At 42.1% G+C, this 26,958-nt stretch overlaps 1 protein-coding gene across 3 annotated transcripts in view; it reads left to right on the top strand.

The window, feature by feature from the left end:
• The window catches only part of LOC105471528 (KIAA1549 like), a 288,631-nt gene that overhangs the window by 109,124 nt on the left and 152,549 nt on the right, over positions 1-26,958 (top strand). The gene's annotated exons all lie outside the window — the stretch shown is intronic.

Raw genomic sequence — 26,958 nt, 5'->3', positions numbered from 1 at the left:
AGCCTCTTTATCATCCATGACCCAGCACCTTGAACCTTAGGACACAAGTTGGGGGGCTTATTTTGCTGCTGGGGCCTTGGTGCTTCCCATTCTTTTAGGAAAGGACTTCCTGTCCCAGCCTGCTCATTGAAAAAATTGGACCAAGGGGAGGAACATTTGGCCATCTTGTCAAGTTGCCCTTTGGAGTCACAAAATTTTCAAGAATCTGTAGTTTCTTTTGCAATGGCATGGGGGGAAGGTTGATTTCTTTCATTCTCTCATGCTTATCTACAAAATGCATATTCAATCTTCTACAAAATTATCTATCTTTTGACATTCCAAAAGATGTCTTATTAATAGTGAATGAGTCAAAGTCATTGCCCATATGTACCTTATTTAAACAATAAGTCTGATTTTCATGACAAAAGTATTTTTTAAATTATTTATTTTTTAATTGACAAAGGTCAATTTAAGATCTTTCCAGATTAAAAAAATAACTGTTACATATTTATGGTGTACTATATGATATTTATGTATACATTGTGGAATGACTAGATAGAGCTAATTAACATATCAGTTACCTCACAGTTTTATCATTTTTTGTGGTGAAAACACTTAAAATCTCAGCAATTTTCAAGTGTACGATACTTTGTTGTTAACTGTAATCACCATATTTTACAATAGATCTTCTGAATTTATTCTTCTTGACTGAAATTTTATATCCTTTGACCAACATCTCCCCATTCCCACCCCAACCCCAGCCGCTGGTAACCTCCATTCTACTCTCTGCTTCTATGAGTTCGACTTTTTTAGGCTTTATATGTAAGTGAGATCCTTGGTATTTGTCTTTCATTGCCTGGATTATTTCACTTCATATAATGTCCTCCAGTTTCATCCCTGTCATCACAAATGACAGAATTTCGATTTAAGGCTGAATAGTATTCTATCATGTATATATTCCACATTTCCTTTATCCATTCATCTGCTAGTGGACACTTAGGCTGATTGTGTATTTTGGCCATTGTGGATAATGCGGTAGTGAACGTGGAAGTGCAGGTGTCTCCTTGACATACCAATTTTATTTCCTTTGGGTATATACCACAATGAAGCATCACCTTATACATGTCAGGGTGGCTTTTTTCAAAATGACAAGAGGTAAGTATTGATGAGGCTGTGGAGAAAAGAGAAGTCTTATACAATGTTGGTGAGATGTAAGTTAGTACAGCCATTGTGGAAAACAGTATGGAAGTTCCTCAAAAAATTAAAAATAAAACTACCATATGATCCAGCAATTCCACTTCTGGGTATATATCCAGAGAATCTGTGTCTTTTAAGATTGATTTTGGATCATACATGGCTTGTTTTTTTAATTGTTTCTCTTGGTTTAAGACATTTGTATGTTTTTTATTTTGGCAAATTTTGTTCAGAGGAGATTCCTTGAGGCTACCCCTACTCAAAACAAATTTAACTACTTAATGCATATACTTTATGTATGAAATGATACTTTTATAATTACTTTAATTGTCTTTGTAATAAAGATTATACTCAGAACAATGTTTTATTAAAGGATAGTAAATGATTTCTGATAGGAGAGACACCATAGAGCTTTTTGCTTTGTCTTTTCATGGAAGGACAAATTATCCTTTGAATCATTGCCTACGTCTAGCCATTCTTTTTAACATATTTCAAATGTCAAGGTCTTTCCAGATTAAAAAAAAATCTGTGAATAACTCAACCAAGGAGCTACCTGCAAAATTCAATTTCTGGTGGTAATCAGGTATGTCAGAAGCACCACTGCTGATAATGGAGCAGGTATTCTCAGCCTTGTTCTAGCCAAGACTTACTTCAGTTTATCAGTTCTTAAAAAATTCATTTATGAAAACCACTGCATTGCCATCAAACACTTTATGGACCCATGAAAGCAAGTGGCTTTAAGCATTTTAAACAGAGCCTATGTACATGATGAATATAAAGAAGCATTATGTGGATCTCCATAGCAATTTATTATTCACTTAGTCATAAATTGCATTTTTCCACTCTGCCTCGACCTTTAGGAGGCCTGCTGATGGGGAAAAGATAATATCTAGTAATGAAAAGTCTAGTTGTTTTGTTAGATGTCAAACTTTTGCGATTAGCTTCCAAGTAAGGACAATCTTATTTGGGAAGATTATTAACCATCTCTTTTTCTCAGCACCAGCTGTAGATCATCTGCAAGACTCTTGCAGATCACGAAGACTAATTTGGAGGGGTGGGACTGTGAGACAGAAGTTGGTATGTATTGACCAATAAGTCTAGCCCACTAGGTAGGGGGCAGGTTGCTGGATGATGAGCCCTGGAGGCAGGGACCATGCTCTATTGTTGTTGTATCCTTAGCAGCCAACATACAGAAGGTCTTGAATGTTTGTTGAATGACTGAGTGGATGACAAGAAGCTTTGTGGAATGAGATGTACTAACAAAGTTCTAGCATCTCAGCTTTGGTGGCCATTCTTTTCTGCCTTGCCCTCAGAAGTCTGTGAGCTGAAACATCGATTCGTAATTGTGAATGCGTTTTAGAATTACTTGGGAACATTTTAAAAAATGATCCTTGAGAGATTCCTCAGAGATTCTGATTTAGTCAGTCTGAGGTGGAATCTAGGCATTGGTATTTTTCAGAAGTTTTCTTATGTGATATTAATACACAGTCAGGGTTGAGACCCCCTAGAAATGGGTAGGGTCCAAAGTTGAAAGACCAAAATGAGGTATGTTAGGATTCACAGTTGATCAGGATCAGTTGGGGAGTAAGAAGTTTGTGTCTTACATGTGATTGAAATCTTGGAAATGGAATCTTCTAGAATCACCTTTCAAAGCTTTTTTAAAAAAAATTTCTTTTGCTTCCTGCCCTCCATTTGCCATCCCTGGGAGCCAGGATGATAGGGTAGTCCAGGAACTGGGCATTGAGAGACTGGTTCTGATCCCTCCTATTATGGATGTGATCTTATTATCTGACACCTAACATCTCCAATTCTCAGCTTTCTCATTGGCAAAACAAAGACTTCAAAGATTTTAGAATCTTAGCACTTCTAAATATGGTTGGCAAATATGAACTTTCATGCTGATTGGCTCTTGCAGTAGTGAGTCTGTGTCTGTAATGCTCAAACTCAAAGGCAGTGTTAAGAAAATGAGTGACGTTAATGTCATAAGTATTTCTATTTCCATGGCCTAGTCTATGGAAAATTCCTGAATGTGAAACAATCCATTTACAAGTGAGCTCTTCCTCAATTTTCTTGAAGAAAAAATATTAAAGGATTGCAAAAGGACTAAGTCTAATATTTTAGTTGTCAAAGGTACTTGTATTTATCAAATATTGTATATTGTAATGGGAAGGGAGGCCAAAATGAGCAAAACAGGAAACTTTGGGTAATTGAAGACTCTAATTCTCGTGTCTTGTTTAATACTGATAGTTACTAGCATTGATTAATTGCTTTCCACATATCAGATGCTGTTTTAGGAGCCTTCTCTGTATCAACTCATTCAGTAAAACAACTATAGGAGGTAGATTCTATCATAATCCCAATTTTGAGGGTATGGAAATTGAGACACTTAAAGGTTAATTAACTTGCCTACTAAGATTACTAACCAGGAAATAGCAGATCAGAGGTTTGAACTCAGAAAGACTGGTTCCTAACAACTAAGTCATGTTACATTTAGAACAATAGCTTTTACTTCTAGAATGCATTCATCTGTCAGAGTTTCTCTCACCTGCCTAAGAGCACTGTATTATTCTTATTTCTATTTTCTAGATGGCTCAGAGAGTGTGAATAATTTATGCAGGGTCACCCAGTTTGCCTGCAACAGTGCTTGGATGTGAACTAGGTCCTGACTTCAGAATATAGTGTTCTCTCTCCAGATATTTGCATAGCACTTCACAGTTTACAGTACATTTCCACATTTGTTATGTTGTTAAATCCTCACAACAACCCTGTGAGGTAAACTATGAAAAATTTGAATGCTGTGTTGGCCAGCTGTCGTTGGGTGACGCTAGCCACTGGAACAGATATACCCTGAAATCTCTGTCTTAGTGTGTATTAGTCAGTTCAGGGTGTCACAACAAAATAGCATAGACTGGGTGGCTTAAACAACAGGAATTTATTACTCACAGTTACGGAGGCTGAAAGTCCAAGATCAGGGTGCCAGCAGGGTTGGTTTCTGGTAAGGTCTCTCTCCCCACCTTATAGATCACTGCCTTCTTGCTGTGTGCTTACAAGGCACGTATGCATGCAGAGAGAGACAGAGAGAGAGAGGGAGGGAAAGATATCTCTCTTTCTGTTATTCTAGGACCATCCTGAAGGCCTTACCCTGGTGTCCTAATCTAATTACTTCCAAAAGCCCCATCTCCTAACACCATCACATTGAGAGTTAGGGCTTCAACATATGCATTTTGGAACGGCACAAACATTCAGTTCCTAACAACACAGTGGGAGTTTATTTCTTACTCATATACAGTCCAGTTAGTAATGGAGGTGATGTAGCTTTGCTCCATGTAGTCTTTCAGAGGCCCAGGCTGATGGAGATGCTGCCATCTTCATCCCATGGTTTCCAAGGGCACCCTGGGCATTGACATGTGGATTCAAATGGGCAAAAGGAATGGCGGGTCACACAGGAGGTGTTGATGGACCAGACCCAGAAGTGGCATCTGTCTCTTCCAACTATGTTCCATTGGCCAGGAAATTCCAAGAATTGGCATCTGGAAAATGTAGTCCAGCTGTATGCTCAGGAATGAAGGAAAATGGGTTCGGTGAACAACTGCCAGAGTCCACTGCAACAGTTACTAAAAATGAAAAGCTCAAACATTATTGGTTCTTGTTATATGTGAGGCACTCAATGATCTGGAAAATGTATAACCATTATCTCAATACATTCTCATAATAATCTTTGGGATAGGTATTACTTCTTGCAGATGTAAGAATTCAGACGTATTAAGAGAAATTAGGTAACTCACTCAAGGTTATATAGATTGATGGTAAATGGGAAGGTTTGAATTCAAACCCAGTCTTTCTGACTCTGGAGTTAACTCTTCATAACTACTCAATAAGTTTCGTATCTTCCCATGGCAAGTCAGGAGAGTGGGGTTCTAGTCCCACTTTTGCTATTAATAGTACAACACAGGACTTGAGTTATTGAGCAGTTGAGAACATTGGAGAGAACAGATTATCTTTCTCCTCTTATCCAAGGCCCCAGGCATGAAGGTTCTGAGTGTGGTATGGAAGTTGACAGAACTACTTACTTTACCTATTTTTTATTTTTTACTTTTTTGAGACAGTATCTTCCTCTGTCACCCAGGCTGGAGTTCAGTGGTGCAATTTCAGCGCACTGCAACCTCCGCCCTCTGGGCTCAAGTGATGCTCCTACCTCGGCCTCCCAAGTAGCTGGGACCACAGGTGTGTGCCACCATGCCTGGCTGTTTTTTGCATTTTCAGTAGAGATGAGGTTTCACCATGTTGCTGAGGCTGATCTGAAACTCCTGAGCTCAAGCGATCCGCTCACCTCAGCCTCCCAGAGTGCTGGGATTATAGGCATGAGCTACTGTGCCTGGCCCACTTTACTTCTAATCAGCCAGCTTTTTCTAAATTCTACATCCATATAAATGAAAACAGATGTAAAATGCCTCCCCTCCCCACACCCATTACTCCTGGCACATTCTGGTTGCAGCTGCAGTTAGGAATGTTAGCAGGGACTCAGGTGCCTGCCTTTGTATTGACATTTAAAACTGTGCTTTCAAACTCTAAAATGCCCATGAATTACCTGGGATCTTATCAAAATGCAGATTCTGCTTCAGTAGGTCTGAGGTGGGGCCTGAGAGTCTGCGCTTCTAACAAGACAACAGGTAATGCCCACCCTGCTGGTCCATCAATCACACTTTGCCTAGCAAGAATCTGCCACTTGTATAACAAATAGAATCAGCCTGTTCTTGCCTCTGTTTATTTTAGCACTTTGTTCCTATCTGTCATTCCTCTTACATTGCACTGTAGCTAATGGTATAAGTGTCTGTCTCCTCAACTAGACTCTGAGTTTCTTGAGGGCTGAGACCATTTATACTTGACAATTTTATGTCTGGCTTAGTGCCTGATTCATAAGTTGCCAAATCCATGTGTTTGGAACAGATGACTAATGACTTCAAGTGCAGGTATAGTGAGAAGCCTCATGGAATCCTGGTCCTGAGGTACCATCAAGGGCATAGCATGTGTAGGGTGCTATGTGAAAACCATGCTGGCCATCTGCAGCTACACAGGGCTTTCAGTCCCCTTGGGTACTGCGTGGTTCACATGGCACTACAGTATGATGGAAGACCAAAGAATAGGGGAATACATAGGAAACTGTAGGGCTAACATTAACTTGTTAGGGGTTGTGGGAAGAAGGGGCTATGTACACAATCCATAGTGTATGCAAAAGAAGTTAGGGGCTATGGGAAGAAGGATCTTCCAGTTCATAACATTCCAACCAGCCAAGAGTGTCTAGTTGCATTTTCTATTAGGCTGTTTTCCTGTATGTACCAGGTTTTGAATCTAGGAGTACTTTTGAAGCCCAAGCTGAAAACAAAAAATAAAACTAAAACATCCTTCCCAACAAATCCCATTTCATGTTTTAATTTTTCTATAGAAGAAGCTCTGTTTTCTCTAAGAAATCTGAATCTCTGAGGGCTGTAGCTGTCTGAAAACAGAATGGTGTCAGTTCACTTTGTAAAGACATCCCTGACCACAAGCAATAGGACTTTCAGGATATCTAAGGCTGATGGAGGCCCCCTCCTCCTCTCTGACCAGTGACAAACCACTACCGGAACAGAGAGGGCATAGCCATCAAGTGCTAGAAGAGAGAGCCGATTTCTATCATAGTTCACATGCAGACAAGACCTATTTGTAGAGGGTGAGGTCTAGGGAGGGGATCAGAAGAGGTAAGGTGGAGAATATAGAGTTTCCACAGAGCTGTGGGGCTAAACCTTTTTGTGGGTTACCAACCCTCTCAAACATCTAATGGGACCTGTGACACCTCTGCCCAGGGAGACACATACATGCAAAATTTTGCTGCCAGGCGTGGTGGCTCATGCCTGTAATCCCAGCACTTTGAGAGGCCAAGGTGGACAGATCACCTGAGGTCAGGAGTTCAAGACAAGCCTGGCCAACATGTTGAAACCTCATCTCTACCAAAAAATACAAAAATCAGCTGGGCATGGTGGTGCACATCTGTAATCCCACCTACTGGGGAGGCTGAGACAGGAGAATTGCTTGAACCCGGAGACAGAAGTTGCAGTTAGCCGAGATCATGCTACTGCACTCCAGGCTGGAAAACAGAGCAAGACTCTGTCTCAAAACCCCAAAAAGAACAATTTTGCATATGATTTCAGTGAGTTCAGGGTGACCTTGAACCCTGGACTAAGAACCCCTGGAGTGAAGGGACGTGAAGACTAGGGTGTGGGTAGGATAGGGCAGGATTTAGGGAGGCTTTATCTTTCTCTGTCATCTGACTCCAAGTGGAATTTCACACAGGTAATAGTCATGGACGTGGTTCTACTTTTTGTTACTTAGGCTGCTCAGAGGAAGCCCCTTGATTTCTTTTCAAACACTGAAACAATCTCCGAGACGATCAGAGATGTGAACAGCCGTGATAATTGTGCTGCATAGGTCACTGTGTTAGTTCTGCTTCTTTAGCGAGATTAGATTTATTATTGTCCCAGGCATGGTACAATGTTTCCTATCAAAAGCTGTCCCACACATTCTCTTCATTATTCTGCCTGCCTGCAGTACTGTCATCAGATGAATATCAAATCATTTGGGTGGATAGTTCTCAGCGCTGTTTGGAGGACCTTTTTTTCTGCTTTGTTAACATTAGTATTCGCAGTACTAATGTGGAGGGAGGAGGGGGAGTGATACAGCTTATATTCGGGATCAGGAAAACACAGTGTTTTCCTTTAGTGTGATTCCATGCAGTTGTCATGATTTCTGATTTAAGGGTAGAAAAGACAGGATTACTCGTTGTGTGACCTGCACCTCCACTTGATGATGATGACAATGGAAGGTCTTGGTCTTTCCCTTGTGGCTTGGCTCAGTGCAGCAGTGGTAAGTTTTCCATTTGAGCTGCAGCTGGGATGATGCCATGGTTTGAATGTGTCTCCCAAAAAGCATGCATTGGAAGCTTAATCCCCAATGTAACACTGTTGGGAGGAGGGGCTCCCACCCTCATGAATGGATTAATGCCAGTTATAAAAGAGCTTGAGGCTGAGAGTTGGATCTTTTGCTCTTTTGCCCCCTCCTTCCATCTTCTGCCATAGAGTGATGCAACACAAAGGCCCTCACTAGATGCTAGCACCTTGATCTTGGACTTTCCAGCCTCCAGATCTGTAAGAAATAAATGTCTTTTCTTTACAAACTACCCAGTCTGCGGTGTTCTGTTATAGCTACACAGAACAGACTAAGACAGATGATGAGCTTGACTGCACATTTGTGCTGTGCTGGGGGTATCTTACATCTATCTCCCTGAGTCCTGGTCTGTCGAAGAGGATGATCTTGCACACAAAATTCCCAAGTCATGTGAACTGTTTCCCATAGGGGAAAAAAGGACGAACATTTGTGTATCATTCTCCATCATTATTTCTAAATATTGCTTTTGTATTTAGAAATAATGATGGAGAATTATTTTGGCTGCCTGACATCTCTTTTTCCTCCTAAGAGCACATCATTCTCCTTTTGGGGAACTACCTCTTCCCACAGTTCCACAGTTGGGAAAGGCTGGTAACCCAGTGCCCTGTCCTTCCCTAGCCAAGGGGCAGACTTGGGAATCAAACTAAGCTGATAGTACTATCACTCCCCTGGAATTTTAGCTTGATCATTGTGACCCAGGGACTGATGATGAGTGCAGTCATTGTTAACAGCAGATCCCCAGTGACAGCAGTCCTATCCCAGGGCAATTAAACCAGAATCTCAGAGGATGGGGTCAAGACATCAATCTTCTTTAAAAGCTTTAAAATCTCCCTTGGTGATTCCAGTGTGCAAGAAGGGTAGGACCACTGCCAGAGAGGCTGCTTCCAGAGCCTCCAGAACTGCCTTGGTTTCCATGCCTAATTTGCTATCCTTCTTGTTGATTCTATGGGTTCCTAAAAGCCTTCCTTGAAATGATCAGATTACTGAAGCTTATCACTGTTGATTTTGTTCTTTGTGACACGTGACCCTAATACTGAAATGAAAAGCAATTGTATAGATCTGTTTTACTCTGAACCCAATGCAAAAACCAAAACTTAATGGATTTGACAGCTTAAAGCCAACAAATATGCTTCCATCGTCATGGAAAGCCAAATCCACTCATGGAAGATAAGCCCATTTTACCACCAGCACAAAGAGTGGGGATTTGCATGGCCTTAGGAAAAGTGTTTAAGAATCCCTGGAAGGCTTAAGGAAAAGGACTGTCTAAGTACCAACATATTGCTTTTTCTTTTCTAGACCTGCTAGAGATTATTTAACATGTAGCCAGATAGCTCCTTACTGGCAGCAAATGTGTAAATCAGGGACTTTGCAGATCCTCTTCAAAGAAGGTTGGCAACAGGAGGGCTTTCTGGACCTTCAGAGAGTTTCCAAGTGCCTTAGATTTTCCAGTTGGCATCACAGGAGAGAAACTGCATTTTAGAGAATGAGGGTGCTAAGTGGCCAGTGAAATGGAAATTTTTCCAAAAGCAGATTTCATTTTGATTGTGTTGCAAATCCGGAAAAGAGCCAGTTTGGCTTGATGCTGCTTCCCAGGTGCATGGCTGGATTTCAGGCTCTGAACAGAGGTGCAGAGGCGTCTCATACAGCTTTTGTGTGAGAAGAAAGATTTGTCTTTTGGTGGTCCATGCTGTGATTGATTTATTTGCATTTATGGTCATATCAGTTGTAGTCAAATATTGAGGCAGAGTGATCTTGATAGGAAAGAAACGTGTTCTTTGTTAAGTGCTAAGACAGAAGAACTATACCTTGTTGTAAACAAGATTCACACACATCTAGGCCTTGGGAATTGTTGTCAAGTGTATTAACCTCCTTAGGCCACTTTCAGAGTCAGAAGTTAGAATGGCAATTGCCACTTCTTTATTATTATTGTTATTTTGAGATGGAGCCTTGCTCTGTCACCCAGGCTGGAGTGCAGAGGTGCGATCTCCGCTCACTGCAACCTCTGCCTCCTGGGTTCAAGCAATTCTCCCTGCCTCAGCCTCCCGAGTAGCTGGGATTACAGGCTCCTGCTACCACACCTGGCTGATTTTTGTGGTTTTAGTAGAGATGGGGTTTTGCCATGTTAGCCAGGCTGGTCTCGAACTCCTGACCTCAGATGATCCACCTACCTCGGCCTCCCAAAGTGCTGGGATTACAGGCGTGAGCCACCATGCCCAGCCACCACTTTAAAACTGCCAGATCTCTCTTCACCCACAGGCAAACAACCCTTGTAGATATTATCAGGAAGTCCTGTGACTAAAGTAAGATGGTGCTGAGGAGAGCCAGGCTACCTTAAATTGGGTGGCCAGGGAAGGCTTCTCAAAGAGGTGACATTGGAGCTACCATGGGAGAGGTAAGGGGTAGTAGCTATGGGAAGATTTGAGGAAGAGATTCTAGGCAGAAAGAACATCAGCTGCAAGGGTTTGTGGGGATAGAAATGAGGTTGAAATGAGGTTGGTGTGTTTAAGAAACCAAAAGAAAGTTACTGTGCCCGGAACATGATTTGCAAAGGGAAGAATTATACAAAGTAAGATGAGAAAGGAGGCAGGAGGAGTTAGATCAGAAGGTCTTGTGGTCACCATAGGAGCTTGGGTTTTATTTTATTGAGACAGAAAGCTTTTAGAGGCAGTGCTACACAATCTGAGGAGCATGTCTAAAAGATACTCCGGCTGTACTGTGGAGCAGGAGTTGCAGTGCTGGGCAGCTGGGCAGGGGTTGGGAGCAGGTTGTCAAGAGTGGAAGCAAGAGTGGAAGTCAAGAGTGGAAGCAAGACAAGTTGTTGGGAAGCCTTACAGTGGCCTGCCAAGGTTTATCATGATTGAGCATGGAGAGTGATAGTGGAGATGCTGACAACGGGATGGAGTGGGAAGCCATCCACACTGAAATGGGAAGAACATGTCTCGGGGTAGAATTCAAGAGCTGTGCGCTAGGCATTTCAGCCAAGATGTGCACTAGACGAGGAAGCATGTTGCAAAAGAGATGCCGGCACTGTATGAATAGCAATTGCTTGACAACCCCTCCAGTGCTTTCCCACCCAGAAATCCTGGGGTCCTAAGCCCTGGCTCTCCTCAGCACCTCATCTTACTTTAGCTTCTTCCTAGAACTTAACACTTTGGGGTCCTATTTAACTGTTTTTCCCCATGAGAACCTAAATGCTGCAAGAGCAGGGACTTAAAAAAAATTTATTCTTGTGTCGCCAGTATTTAAGATACTTCCCAGCACGAAGGGGATAATAATAGGCCTCAGTAAAACCTAATATGCAGCCTCGACGTTCACCAACTAACTTTAAGTTGCCATGCCCCAAAATGTAACTTTCTTAATAAGCAATATTTTATATTTACTTAACCTTTCTTCAAAATTACCACTAACGTTTGTGTTGAAGAAATATGTGCATGCAAAATAAAAGTCTATTAAAACTTAAATATGCAATTAAAGTAACAGCTGTTGCTCTACAGTTGCCAGATCTTGGTGTTTATTTGAGCTACAGTGCCATTCTGAACTGGATTCAAATCCCAGTTCTGCCATTTGCTGTGAGCATGAACTTGGAAAACTTACTGGAGTTCTCTGAACCTTATCTCCTCACCTATAAATACTAATAGTGGCTGGGTGTGGTAGCTCACGCCTGTAATGCCAGCACTTTGGGAGCCTGAGGAGGGAAGATTGCTTGAGGCCAAGAGTTTGATACCAGCCTGGGCAGCATAGGGAGACCCAGTCTCTAGAAAAAATAAAGATAAAAAAATTAGCTGGGTGTAGTGACACGCACCTGTGGTCCCAGCTACCTGGGAGGCTAAGGTGGGAGGATTGCTTGAGCCCAGGAGGTCGAGGCCACCGCCCATAGGGCTTGTCTCAGACTCACTCTACCCTTCTTCCTCTTTCCATTTTCTTCTCTGAATCTGAACCCGATGGCTGCACGGAGAGGAGAATTTTCAGTGGTGGTTCCTGCTCTCGTTGGAATACAGTGTGTGGTTTGCTTTATCCAGCTGGCAGGCCCCTTTTATGCCCTTTTGATGTTTCCCATTCCACAGGGCACAAGGGAGATGGCTAGTATATGCTTTACCTTGTCTGGGATGGCTTAAACAGTGAGGACCAACTTGGATAGCTACGAGATTCCACCATGTTGCTAACTTAGCTTTCCTCACAGCGTGGAAGTCTCAGGGTAGTTTGACTTTTTACATGGCAGCTGACTTCCTCCCAGCAAGAAAACAGAAGCTGCCAGGACTTTTAAAGCCTGGAATCAGATGTCCTGGAACATTTTTTTCCATCACATTCTTTCCATCACATTCTGTTGTCAAAGAAATAACAAGGCCAGCCTAGATTCAAAGGGGGTGAAGGAGACTGCACATCTTGATGGAGTATGTATACAGGGAGGGGAGGAATTGTTGGCAGTCTTCTTTGGTGATGATCTGCCATAGTGAGAAATTTTCTTCCTGCAGAGGGGTGAGGAAAAGGAACAGTGAATTCCCTACAAGACCATTGTTCTGGCCCTTAGCTTTCTTCTTACATTAACCAGTGATGGTGATGGGGGTGGGAGAACTGAATCTCCACCCTGATAATTCTCCAAGAGCCCTGCGAGGAAGTGCAGGTTGTCAAACCAAAGCTGGTAGCTCTTTGAAATTAAACATGAATATGTAGAGCCTTTTGTGCTCAGTTTTTTTCCTGAACCATTGCACTGAACAATTAAAATACAAAATCCCACTTGACATTCTGCTGCATAGAAAAGGTCCTCCTTCCTATTTTAGTTTCTTGGTTGTTTTCTTCATCAATCTTATTTCAGCAAGTTAGCCTCTGTGTCCAAACTCAGGAACTAAGTAGATTATCAGTTACTTATCATGTAAATCGCTACCATCTGATCTTTGATTACTCAAAAGAACTTTGGTTAATCTTTTGAAGCTCAGAGAGCAGTGAATGCATAGGTGGCATCCCTCACTACCTAGACTTGTATACAAACTCTCACAGGTTTAAGTAATGAGGGTTGCTTATAGTTTATTTATTGGGGTATTCTGGGGAGGGGGATTTGTATTCTCACACTAGAATGTAAGCTTCTTTGAAAGTAGGGTATGTATCTATCCCAGTCCTATGGTTAAGCATAGTTCCTGGCACAGAATAGGTGTTCAATAGTAGTTGTTGATTAAGTGGGTGAATAGAATGGTATATGCAAAGGCTCACTGTTCCCTGAAGCCAGGGTGAACACTGCCATCTCTCCATCTGGGTTTTGCATAGTTGGTTTTTGGATCAACTTGTAGGACCTTGGAATTATCTCACTTCCACATCCCCTTCTTAGATCCAGCCCATCATTTCATCAGATTGTAATCTTTCTGGGTGGTACCCGAGCCATTAGGTACTCTCTGACCTTCTTCAGAACCATTTATTTGATAAATGTGCATTTATTGAGCACTTACTATGTGACACCCCTATGGTAGTGATGGTGGGTAGAGTGAGAAAGAAATGGAAAATGTGGTCCTGGCCATTAGGGAAATTCTTCAAGGCTTTTGATGTATCTGAATTTTTTGTTTTGGCTTTCAAGGCTCTCTGGAGTTTGGCTCTTGCTCTTCCTCATCCACATATCCAACTCCCTGTATCCTGCCTTTCTTCTTTCACTGATACCAGGGTAGCCCTCTCACTATCTCAGATATTTGGCAATTAATTCTCACCTTAGTGTTCTATTGCCTCCTACCTCCCACTCAACCTGCAGTAAGCAGTTATTATCCTAATTTTACAATAAAAATGTTGAGATTTCTTATAAAGGGGAATTTAGACTGGCTTTTTCAGGCTGTTAGGAAATGCTAGCTTGATTTTATACTTTAAAAAGAGGCTTAGAGAGAGGTTAAGTGACTGTTTCAAGGTGGAGTCAGGATTTGAATCTAGGACTTTCCAGCTCTAAATCCAGTGCTGTTGTAGTACTGATATGAGAATTAAATGAGATAAAGTGTATGTAAAGACTCTCAAAACAGTGCCTGGCACATACAGGCACTCAAAAGTATTAGTTTCCTTGTAGAGAAGTCAAGTTCATTCAGCATTAATACAGCAAACAAGCCAAAAAAACCAACTTATGAAATATTCTTCATTAAAACTCAATTAAGTCATAGCAAAATACAGGAATTTCTGTGGAGTCTTTCTTAATCTGAACAACTGCATTCCTCGTAGTTTGAGTCATAAAGTGATGATAGAAGGAATAAGTTCTAGGATTCAGTAGTACAGTAGGGAAATTATAGTTAACAGTAGTTTATTATATATTTCAAAATAACTGGAAAAGAAGATTTGTAATGGCCCCAACACACACACACAAAAATGTTTAAAATTATGGATATTCCAATCACCCTGATTTGATCACTATATATTGTATACAGGTATCAAAATTCACTTGTACCCCCAAAATATATACAACTGTTGTATATGAATAAAAGAGAAAGGAAATGTAAGCAACACCTTTTCATTAGTGTATTATAAATATGATATATGAAATACTTTTTACACAAATATTACCATGTTAAAATGCTCAGTAGATAGAGGTTTTATTACTGTTATACTGATCGCATTGTGTTTAGTTTGTGATCTTCGTAAAAGTCATAATTTTGCTAGTTAGTAGAGACAAATTTCAAAAAAAAAACCAAACACATACTCCTCCAGTCCACTCATTGCTGTCCGTGGTGCTGAAACATCACTGCACGTCTTCTTCCAGGATTATGATCTAAATGTCAGGATAAGGAGTGTTAACAAAGAACAGAGCCCAGAGACTTGGGCAAAGTCTACAGAAGCTATTGGAAAGGCCTATTTGCCTACGGAAATTTTCAGGAAGAAAAAAAGAGAGGCCTTTGTTTGCTATTCTTTTCAAATACAGACATCCTTTGTCATTCAAAATTAGAAATCAAATGGCTACAAATACATTTTCACATCAGTCCCTTGTTCTCCAACCCTTCCTGCTGGTGCTGTCAAAAAATTGGGAATTAAACAGATTTGGATAACATATCTGATAACAACTGTCCGAAGTTGTTATTCAGTCTCAGAAATGGACATAATTTGCATAATGAAGGATAGTTATCATTGCAGTTCATTTATTCTAGTACTGTTTGTTAAGTCTTCTGTATTCCAGGAACTGTACTTGGTAATCAGACATGGAGTGGTGAACAAGAAGGAGAAGGTAACTGTTGTCATGGGGATAATATTTTTGTGGGAGAAGACTGAATAAAGATAAATAAATGTAAATACTTTGAGATACTTAGTACTATGAAGAAAATAAACAGCAATTACCAAGAAAGATAATTATCTTTTTTTCTGAGAGTTGTATATGTGGAGAATATTGTAGATGGTTAATAATAATAATTACTAACATTTGCTTAGTGTTATATGTTGCCAGGCACTATTCTGAGTATCTTACCTTTATTGACTCATTTAATAATTACAACTCTAAAAGGTAGCTACAATTATTATCCCCATTTTATAGATGAGACAGCCGAGGCACAGAAAGGTAAAGTTCTGCCCAAGGTCATTGGTACGTCAGTGGTAGAGCTGAGATTTGAGCCCAGAGAGTCTGGCCTCAGAGCTCATCTCAGAATCTGAAATGTGCAGAAGCCAGTGGTGAGGGAGAGAGGAAGATGACATGGGAGGAAAGAATGAGGGAAGCAAATTCTCCAAGCACACATAGAGAGATGGAATTCAGAAACTTAGGAGACAGGGGACTTTCGAGGGAGCTCACGCAAAACTTTGCATTTTGTTTTTGCAGAGGTTAGCCTTCTGGTCTTCATGAATCAATCTTCATTTTCCCCTCTTGTTACACCAGTGATTCTGTTGCGGAGGCCTGGTTCCTAATGAGATTCTGCTCCACTAGCTTCTGGATAGAGCTACATCCCATCACTCATGAGAAGTCAGCTTTAATCAGGGATTTTTATGTTGCTACCTTCAGGTTTGGAGAGGAACTTGAGAGACAGGGAGAAAGACCGAATGCCGGTTTGGTTTATGGGAAGTATTGCACCAAAAGCTTTTAACGCCTTTCTACCTTATCTATTTTTCCTCTTTGGAAAAGAAACTTGGTGATATTTGAACTGGCTTCTCCTTAATCTGTTCCCAGGCACACTTGCTTTGTGGCCTTCCTCAGTTTCTCAAGTTGCGTTGACCATGGAGCTTATTTCATTGGGTGGCCATTTGTCCTGGAGTTTTGGTGTTTTATTTAAAATATCAAACAGAAGATGACATCTAATGGGAAGACTGATATCTCCTACTTTTAGTGTTATAGAAACCTAATAAACAAATGCCAAATACAGGTATATCAAAGAAATTGTTATCTTTATTACCAAAATATGCTTCATGGAGTATAATGTGGTTTCATGGAAAGAGAGTGAGCTTCTAAGTCAGTGAGACCTGGGTCCAGACCTCAGATCCACGACTTGTGAACTGTGTGACCTTGAGAAAGTAACATAATCTTAGAGCCTTTGTCACCTTGTTTCTTAAAATGGAGATAAAACGTAACCTTGTACAATTGTCTGTCAAGGTCAAATGAGATTATACAGATACAATTCCTAGCACAATGGCTACCAATGGTAAATACTAACCAATCTCTTCTTTTTTAATGCAAACTTTGTATGAAGTATAACATACGTCATAGAGAAATGCACATACCATAAGTATATAACTTGATTAATTTTCAAAAACAAGCACACCTGTGTAACTAGCACCTAGATCAAGAAACAGAACATTACTAGCCCACCTGAAGTCCCCCTCAAGCCACCTTTTTCTGATCATTACTTCAGTTTACCATAGATATGTTTTAAATGTTTTGAGATTAATATAAATGGAACTACAGAGTATGTCCTTTTTTTGTCTGGCTTCTCTTGTTCAACATTACGTGTGTGAGTTTCATTAATTTGTGTTGGCATGTGTATTTGTGATTCATTCATCCGAATCACTGTATACTATTCAATTGTATCACAATGTATTAATCCATTCCTCTGGCAATGAGCATTTGAGTGGTTTCCTTTTTGCTATTATGAATTTTGTTGCTAATCATTATTCTAATACATGTCATTGGTGAACATGTGTAGTCATTTCTATTGTATATGTATGTGTTTCCATTGAGAATATTTCTAGAAGTGAACTGCTGGGTAATAGAATCTGCATATGTTCAAATAGTTTTGCAAAGAGGCAAAGTAGTTCTCCTTCCTTTTCCCTTTACAAAGGAATTTACCTCAAGGTTCTTTTAAATAAGTGAGATAGTACATTTATCACATAAATCTATTTAACGAAATCTAATTGATAACCTTTGATGATATTCCCATTATATAAAGTGAAATATGTCTGGCTGTACTTGTAACTTTATTTCGGAGGGTTCTTTTACTTGGGAATGTCTCTCTCTTGACCACCAAAAAGTCATTTGACAACTGTTTATTTCAGGCTTTTCTTACCTCTCAATTCTGTGAATGTAACCCTTCAATTATTTACTTGTTCTCACTGAATCTTGGCTTGCTGTTCTAAAATGCAGCAGGAACAGTCAACAGGGTACACCCACTTTCATTATTCAGCTCTGATGACATTCACAAAGTTTTGCCTTCAAACTGCCTAAAGAATTGTTATATTAATATCTTCCCCAGCTGGGCGCGGTGGCTCATGCCTGTAGTCCCAGCACTTTGGGAGGCTGAGGCAGGTGGATCACTTGAGGTCAGGAGTTTGAGACCAGCCTGGCCAACATGGTGAAACCCCATCTGTACTAAAAATACGAAAGTTAGCCAGGTGTGGTGGCACACACCTGTAATCCCAGCTACTCGGGAGGCTGAGGCAGGAGAATCACTCGAACTGGGGAGGTGGAGGTTGCAGTGAGCTGAGATTGTGCTACTGTACTTCAGCCTGGGCAACAGAGCGAGACTCTGTCTTAAAAAAAAAAAATCTTAATCATGTAAGTTTTTCCCCTGATATAAGAACTTTATCTTTTATCTTTATCATCATCACTTGTTATGTGCCTACTGTGGACAGAGTAAATCACTTTTATATGCATTATTTTATTTAATTTTTGTAGCAAACCCATCAAATAGGTATCACTGCAGATTTCCCTTCCCTTCCCTTTCCCTTTCCTTTTCCCTTTCCTTTTGTTGAGACAGAGTCTCTCTCTGTTGCCCAGGCTGGAGTGCAGCGAGGTGATCTTGGCTTACTGCAACCTCTGCCTCCCAGGCTCAAGCGATTCTCATGCCTCAGCCTCCTGAATAGCTGGGAGTACAGGTGTGTGCCACCACACCCAGCTAATTTTTGTATTTTTAGTAGAGACGGAGTTTCACCCTGTTGACCAGGCTGGTCTTGAACTCCTGACCTCAAGTGATCCACCTGCCTTGGCCTCCCAAAGTGCTAGGATTACAGGTGTGAGCCACTGTGCCTGGCCACAGATTTTCTTTCTTTTAGACAGTGTCTTGCTCTGTTACCTAGGCTGGGAGTACAGTGGCACAATTATGGCTCACTGCAGCCGTAACCTCCCGGGCTCAAGCAATCTTCCTGCCTCAGTCTGCCCAGTAGCTGGGACTACAGGCATGCACTGCCACACCTGGCAACTTTTTGTATTTTTGTAGAGACGGGGGTTTTGCCATGTTGCCCAAGCTGGTCTCAAACTCCTGGCTCAAGCCATCCGCCTGCCTAGCCTCCTAAATTGCTGGGATTACAGGCATGAGTCACCACACCCGGCCGATTATTGCAGATTTTTCAAACCAAGGTGTAGACAGGTTAAGTTGCCCAAAATCACATAGCTTGTAAGTGGAGGAAATCAAGGTTCTAACCATAGCACTCTGAAGTCAGAGCTGTTTGCTTCTGTCACACATCCTCACATCTCTGTATCCTCCTGCTCCAAAGAATTTCCAAAGAGCTAAACACCCCAGACTCTCTGAAGGAAATCTTAACATGTGAGTGTTCCAGTCACTCAAGTTCATTAGTTGGCTGTCAGGAGAATCTCCAGTGAATGCCTCTTGTCTTTGCTTTTAGTCAGTGATGATTGAAAACTTTGCAACAGTAAGCTCCTTGTTTCTCATCTCTCCTTGCCAACCAGCTCAACATGCTGCTGCCAAGACAACATTTCTCTTCTATCCCTATCACATGATGCCCCCGTGCTTGATTGACAGTGGATTCCAAATTATTTGTAATTGTTTTGTGTGTTAGAGATGCAGGTTATTCTCCACTCCTGCCCTGGCCTCTCCCCATTTCCCTCTTACTATCTCCTGTTCCTACTCTCATCAAATTAAGCCTTCACTTACTATATCTGTTCATTCCCCTGTTGTTTCTGGTCTGAACAAAGCAATGGGACAGTTTCTTTCTTTCACCATCTGTGCTCTCTGGGAGGTTAATGTAGCAATGTTTGTAACAATTTGTGAAAAGGATTCTTCCCTTTGGTCCTTCGCACCTGTAGCTACAGTTCCCAGTTTGATTTTTTTATGGCCAGATTTTTGGCATCTGGGAGTATGATTCCAGGACTACAAAATATTTCAATAGCAAAGTGAAAGATTCTAATGTTCTACGATAATAATCGATTATATTTATTGAGTACTCACCATGTGCTGAGCATTACTCAGGGTAAATTATGTATATCATATGACATCTTATTTTCATTAGTACCATAATCTTGTAAGTTGTCATTATCCCCAATTTACAAATGAGGAAATCGAGTCAGAGAGAAGTTAAGAAATTTACCCATGGTTGTCAGCTTAAAAGTGGCAGAGCCAGGATTTGAACCCAGGCAGTCTAACTCTAATAACTATGTTTACTTGTTATGCTGACTTGCCCAATGGTGGATGCCTTAGGTTCTGGAAAGAACTCTGCACCTGAAGTTAGGAAACAGGAGTGGGCCCTGGCTCTGCCCTTTATCGGTTGGCATTTTAAGGGGGAGGGAGCCCAGTTTCCTGAGTATTGTCTTCCTCGTTGCTCTCCTTGAGATGCAGTTAGTCTAAAGCTGATTCAAAACACGTGCTGGGGCTGCAAGGCGCTGGAGTTAGAAAACCATCCGATATTCTGTAGTGCTGTTGGGCTGTTTCATCACCATTTCTGCTATATCCACACTATAAAAACACCCAGGTAGGCCAGGTGCGGTGGCTCACACCTGTCATATCAGCACTTTGGGAGGCTGAGGCAGGAGTTCAAGACCAGCCTGGGCAACATAACAAGATCCTACAACAAATTTTTTTTAAATGAGTTGAGCATGGTGGCATTTAGTCCTAGCTACTTGGGAGGCTGAGGTGGGAGGATCCCTTGAGTCCAGGAATTCAAGGCTGCAGTGAGTTTGAGTGCATCACCACACTCCAGCCTGGGTGACAGAATAAGACCTTGCTAAAAAAAAAATTAAACAACAACCACAAAAAAACATTCAGGTGAAAGCCCATTGGAAGAACATAAAAATATTTGAAAAATTCCAAAATCAGGCTTCACTTGATATTTGGGTTCTACTTTTATAAATCTGTATTGAAGAACAGATTCAATGTCACAGTTCAGTGTGTCATGGGAGCCCCACCTCCCACCAAAACCAGGGCCTAGGTTAGTGGATGGGCCAAGGAGGGCATGGTGCTTAGGAAGAGCCCCCATGTTTGAGGCTCTTTGGAAGGGATGGGAACCAGCCCTGTTCAGTTATGTGTACCAAACTCCTGAGCCACTCAGTCCAGGGAAAATAACCAAATTGCTGGTAACCTAAATGGGAACCAGCAAGGTGTAGTAGAAGGAACACAGGGAGATCTGGGTTTTATTGAATGATGACTCCCTAAAATACCACCAAATCCTCTGCCGCTAAGGCAGCACTGAGTTTATTGCTTGCTGAGGTCAGAGTCAACTTTGCCTTGATGATGGCCGGGCGCGGTGGCTCAAGCCTGTAATCCCAGCACTTTGGGAGGCCGAGACGGGCGGATCACGAGGTCGGGAGATCGAGACCATCCTGGTTAACATGGTGAAACCCCGTCTCTACTAAAAAATACAAAAAACTAGCCGGGCGAGGTGGCAGGCGCCTGTAGTCCCAGCTACTCGGGAGGCTGAGGCAGGAGAATGGCGTGAACCCGGGAGGCGGAGCTTGCAGTGAGCTGAGATCCGGCCACTGCACTCCAGCCTGGGTGACAGAGCGAGACTCCGTCTCAAAAAAAAAAAAAAAAAAAAACTTTGCCTTGATGGAGTCTTAGTGTCTCAGAGGGTATAGAGTAAAGTTGGGATATTTCTGAGACTTTGGGAGTCTTGATGAGGATGGGGTGGAGCATGATATAAAAGCTTAAGATTAGTGGATACAGCAAAGCCAGAGTTTTGCAGAGACTTGATTTGATGCTATATATTGAAAAATTGAGCAGTTGTAAATAGGTTTTTGAGAAGTTCTTGAAATGAATAATAAAATTTTTGCGGCTTTGATCTTTCTGGCAAAGAGTTTCCTGAGGAAGAGCAAAGTCATGTTGATGAAGACAACGGAATTGGAAAGTCCTGGCAGCGAAGTCAGCTGAGAAGTCATTTTAGCATAGACAGTAAGCTGGATACAGACAGTTTTTGGTTCTCAGTCTGACCTCTGGCAGTAGCTTGCCTACTGTGTAACCAAGTCCTTATTCGCGAAATGGAGATACTCCTCCCTACCTTACAGGGTATTTTTGAGCATTGAGTCATACGATACGTATACAATATCTCGAGCAGAGTAAGTACTCAGCTGTTAGTTCCTGTTCTTTGTATGTTATCTCAAACCAAGGCTCATTACAAGCAAAATTGTGTTATATTGATATATGATTCCGTTAGGGTTCGATTGCAGACAATTGAATTTACTCTAGCTAGTTTATGCTGAAATGGGATTTATTATACACGTTAGTACTACATTTGCTTTCTGAATCCATGGGAGAGCTGAAGAACTGATTCTAAGTTGAACTTTCAGGAATAACTGTCAAAACAATCTTGAAGGACTGGGCTGCCAAGGGAGCTCCCGCCTCTGCATAATCATGAGGCTGATGCTCAAGAATAGTGCTGCTGTAGCCAGGGTCCCCCCAGCAGCAAAACAGGTCTGCTGCACTTTGCCTTTCTCTGCACAGGACTTAGCTCTCAATCAAAATCTTGTGCAATGCATCTGCTCCAGGGAACCTAATTCCCACACAAAACCTCTGCTGCAAGGGCATCTGGGAAGTGTAGTTTTTGGTTATCCAGCCTCGGCATGCTAGAACGGGGTTGGACTGGATGTTGAGCAAGCCAGTTGACATTATCCACCATAGCCGCTACTAACATTTTACCATCCAGGCACGGTGGCTTCATAGATAAGGGACCTCAGGCACTGGCCTCTTCTCTTTCCCCTTCCTTGTCATTTTATTGCCTGCTGGACTCTTAACCTTAATGGGAGGAAAGGCAGATAGAGGTGCACAAATAAACTGCTCTTCTTTGCTCTTTACGAGTAAAAGAGGAAAGATGAAAATGAATGGCTGCTGGTATAATGTACAGAGCATTAGGGTGGGAAAATTACACCGGTGCATGTGTGTACTCAGGTTCACTGTCCTTATTCTGCCTACCCCAGGCTTTGGGCAATGTACTTTTCCCCATGACCCAAATATAGTTCACATCCATGTTCACCTCATCTTGTTCTCAGCCCCCTCTTCCTTAAGTCATTCATTAATCATTGACACATCACACAGTTGCATGATAAATAGGTACATTTACCGTGCACCTGGGCCACCCCCTTGAAAATCCCTTTGAGACCCGTTCCTTCGATGAGGAACGGAAAGCATCGTGTTTGAAGAGAGTGGAAGCCTGGGTTTTTGCCACAGGCCAGCCCATCTCCTTGGTCTGTGATCTTCGGCAAGTCATTTAACCTTTTGCTTCCATTTCTTTGTGTATAAAGTGAGACGGTTGGGGCATATGGGCCTGATGGCTTCCTTTCGCCTCTTTGGTTCTGTCATCTCTTTGGGGGAGTTCACTCTCAAATGACAGTTGAGAAGGTGACTTGTTTTCTGAAGTGAGACCAGTGGGTTTTGCCACCTTTTCTGTGACCTTGACACCTAATAAAGATTTTCACTGGCTTGGTTTCCATCACTCTTCTAGCACTTTCTGCACTCACTGCATTGTATTTCTAATGATTTGTTGGCACTTCTGTCTTCCCCACAGTCTTTAAAGACAGCTCTCCTTTCTTATCTTCTTAGCTTTAGACCTTACAGGAAAGGCTAAACCTTCCCTCCATGGTTTGCAAACAGAAAACACCAAAGACACTAGACCACACTTCTGTTTTAATTTGTGCATTTTACCTCTAGAGAGCCTTGTACTTGTTCCCTGCTTATTCTCATTCTGTACTTCATTACCAAAAAACCAAGCTTAGTTTATTTCCAGTGGTAATGGGACCACATCACCTAACATTTGGGATGCTCAAGAGGTACAAAGTCAAGCAAGTTCATGTGTCATTACAAAGATGAACTATTGCCTTTGTTAGGCAGCAGAAAGGAGCTGCTCGGGAAGTGAAGGTTAATGTTCGGTTTCATAGTGAAGTATAAAAAGGTCAGAAGGAGCCATAAAATTTTCATAGTGTTTATGCTGCCTCTTCTTGCTTGGCCTGCACTCTCAATTCCATCGAAGGCAGGAGCTTTATGATTTAGAGCCTTAGCTGATCTGCATAATCCATTAAAATGTCACTTTTTTAATTGCAGAAGCTATTCCTCTGAAGCATACACCTGCTGCTGCTGGAATTTATAGCCAGGACATGGTGTGATTTGTGTTTGGAATGAATGTAGCCACCTCTGCCATCCCAGGCTGCCCTCAATAATGTCCCTCTGATCATCCTCAGAAACTGAAGGCGAGTTGAAATGACTCCCGCACCACAGTGTTCCGTGTTCTCCTCCTGGTGCCTTTGGGGACTCATTTCTCTCTGTCAGTAATTGCTCTGCTGGTGTCACATTTCATACAGGGGAGAATTCTACACACAGCATCAAATGAGAGTGGGTTTTGAGGGAGGCTTTGAAAACTGGCTGCTTTTAGCACATTGGTGATCACATTGGGCCAAGAAGCTGCTAAGGGAGCCTTCATTAGTGTGTGTCATGGGAGTGGCTTGGAGAGTTTAGAGCAGGGCAGGATCTCTCTCAATCTCTCTCTTTCTCAATCTCTCGATCTCTCTCTCTTTCATATCTCTCTCTCTTTCTCTCTCTCTCTCTCTCATGTCTTGTTCTGTCACCCAGGCTGGAGTGCACTGCTGTGATCTCAGCTCACTGCAACCTCCACCTCCTGGGTTCAAGTGATTCTCCTGCCTCAGCCCTCCTAGTAGCTGGGACCACAGGCGCACGCCACTACCAGCTAATTTTTCATATTTTTAGTAGAGATGGGGTTTCACCATGTTGACCAGGCTGGTCTCGAACTCCTGACCTCAAGTGATCCACTCGCCTTAACCTCCCAAAGTGCTGGGATTACAGGCGTGAGCCACTGTGCACAGCCAGGACAGGGTTTGTTTCTAGGACCCCAGGACTGTTTGTCTCTGAAGTAATGAGATCTGGGGGACACTAATATTGAATTCAGGCATCTGAGATGCTCTCCGGAAAGTACATGTCCTAAAACAGGGGCAGGTATCCCTGAAAGCAAAGGCACAGTGATGCTGGCGAGGATGTGGATATAGAGAGGTAGGCTGAGATGCTTCTTCAAATCACCTAACATGTGAGAGTGTGAGGCTGTGAGCTACTGGAGAGTAAGAAGAGAGGTGAGGCAAGTGCAGAGGCCGCTCCAGTGGGTGTTCCTTAGAGTCACCACACGTGGCCAGCCCTGGAGAGTCTGACCCAGAAGACCTGGCTGGCGACGGTAAGCTTTGAGAACCGCTGGGATGGAGAAAGCAAGTAGGAGCAGCATGGTGCTGTAGAAAGGGCACAGGCCCAGGAGTCATGCAGACTGAGTTCAAATCCCACTCAGGGAGGTCAGCATTGGAAATTGTTTTCTCTAGCTTTTTTCCAAGTGCACCTTCCTAGGCCTCAGAAGCTGGAAGGCTAAACGTTAGTTTTCCCTGGCGTCAGTACAGCTAGGGTGTGGGCTAGGCTCAGCCAATCAGATGTACTTCTATGATGCCCAGAAACAGAGGCCAGGCTTCTGTAGCTGCCGTTTCTCCAGCCAAGCACAGGCATGGCTGTGTTGGCTTTTGTCTGCAGTATCCTGATTTTCTGCTGTGACTTTGGGTGAGATCCTGGGAGGCTTGTCTCTAGAGGCTATTTCTTCAGGCCTCCTAATCAATTCCTTAAGCCATTTATTATCCCTATATCCCTAGTAAAACCTTCCCTGCTTATACTGGCTTCTCTGCAATGGAAGTGTGACCAACACATGGGGACAGTGATACCTTACTCAGGTGTAGTGGGAGGATTAAAAAGATAACATATGTCAATTATCTGTAAGTAACTGGCCCTCAGTAAAATTAATTCCTTTTCAAAAAGGAACTATATTTCCAATGAGAAGATGCTGGGAAAGGCCACTGGAGGAATTGTCGATGCAACGTTACCAAACACCCATGTACAGTTCCGTCAAACATTGAAATGCGTGGTTGCCCAGATGAATCTGAGCTATCTGCTAAAATGCAGAGCCTTGGTGCCTGGGATGGATGACTATGAGGTCTAAGTCCCAAATACACACTGACATTGGGGTGAACTGCAGAGCTCATGGATGGAATTTCCTGCACAGATGGCACATGTCAAGAGCCTGGACCTTGGAGTCTGACTGCACAAGCTTAAGTGCCAAGTGTTACCCTCTCTAGCTTAGGTTAGTATCTCACATCTCTGGACTTTAGCTTTCCCACCTGTAAAATGGGGGTATTCAGAGGACCTACCTTTCAGCTGTGAGGACTGGACCAGGTGATGCATCTGAAAGGCTCAGCTCTGCCTAGCACATTGTGAGTTTGTATACAATAAAGTTAGCTATGATTAGGTTGAAAGTGATCATTTATCTAGAGCTTCCTTAGAGTACGAAATTTACTTCAGGTCTTTTTCTACAAGCTAGTTAGCCATTTCTCCTGGATAATCTTGATAATGTACTACTGCAAGTCTATGACTATCTCAGAAATTCTAATTTTTAGACTCTAGGTGGTCATGTAGAATGTCAGTGGCCAGATTGTTTAGTTGATAATGTGGGAGACATTTTTATTAAAAGATGGTCAGAGTTGTCTATTTAAAAATAGACAAGGTACAAAGTATGGACATCCTTCTTAGAGTGATTAGAAGGTTAATAATGGACATAGAAAATAATTTTGTAGCAGTGGGTTCTTTTTTAAAAATAAACACAATTAGACTTTTTAATTGGCTGACATTTTAAAATTCAGGAAACAACAGGTGCTGGAGAGGCTGTGGAGAAATAGGACCACTTTTACACTGTTGATGGGACTATAAACTAGTTCAACCATTGTGGAAGACAGTGTGGCGATTCCTCCAGGATCTAGAACTAGAAATACCATTTGACCCAGCCATCCCATTACTGGGTATATACCCAAAGGATTATAAATCATGCTGCTATAAAGACACATGCACACGTATGTTTATTGCAGCACTATTCACAATAGCAAAGACTTGGAACTAACCCAAATATCCAGCAATGACAGACTGGATTAAGAAAATGTGGCACATATACACCATAGAATACTATGCAGCCATAAAAAAGGATGAGTTCATGTCCTTTGTAGGGACATGGATGCAGCTTGAAACCATCATTCTCAGCAAACTATTGCAAGAACAGAAAACCAAACACCGCATGTTCTCACTCATAGGTGGGGACTGAACAATGAGATCACTTGGACACAGGAAGGGGAACATCATACACCAGGGCCTGTTGTGGGGTGGGGGGAGGGATAGCATTAGGAGATACACCTGA

This window comes from Macaca nemestrina, chromosome 12 (assembly GCF_043159975.1).
Source record: "Macaca nemestrina isolate mMacNem1 chromosome 12, mMacNem.hap1, whole genome shotgun sequence".
Lineage (NCBI taxonomy): Eukaryota > Metazoa > Chordata > Mammalia > Primates > Cercopithecidae > Macaca > Macaca nemestrina.
Note: the sequence above shows the minus strand (reverse complement) of the source record. Positions and strands in the feature narration are given on the sequence as shown.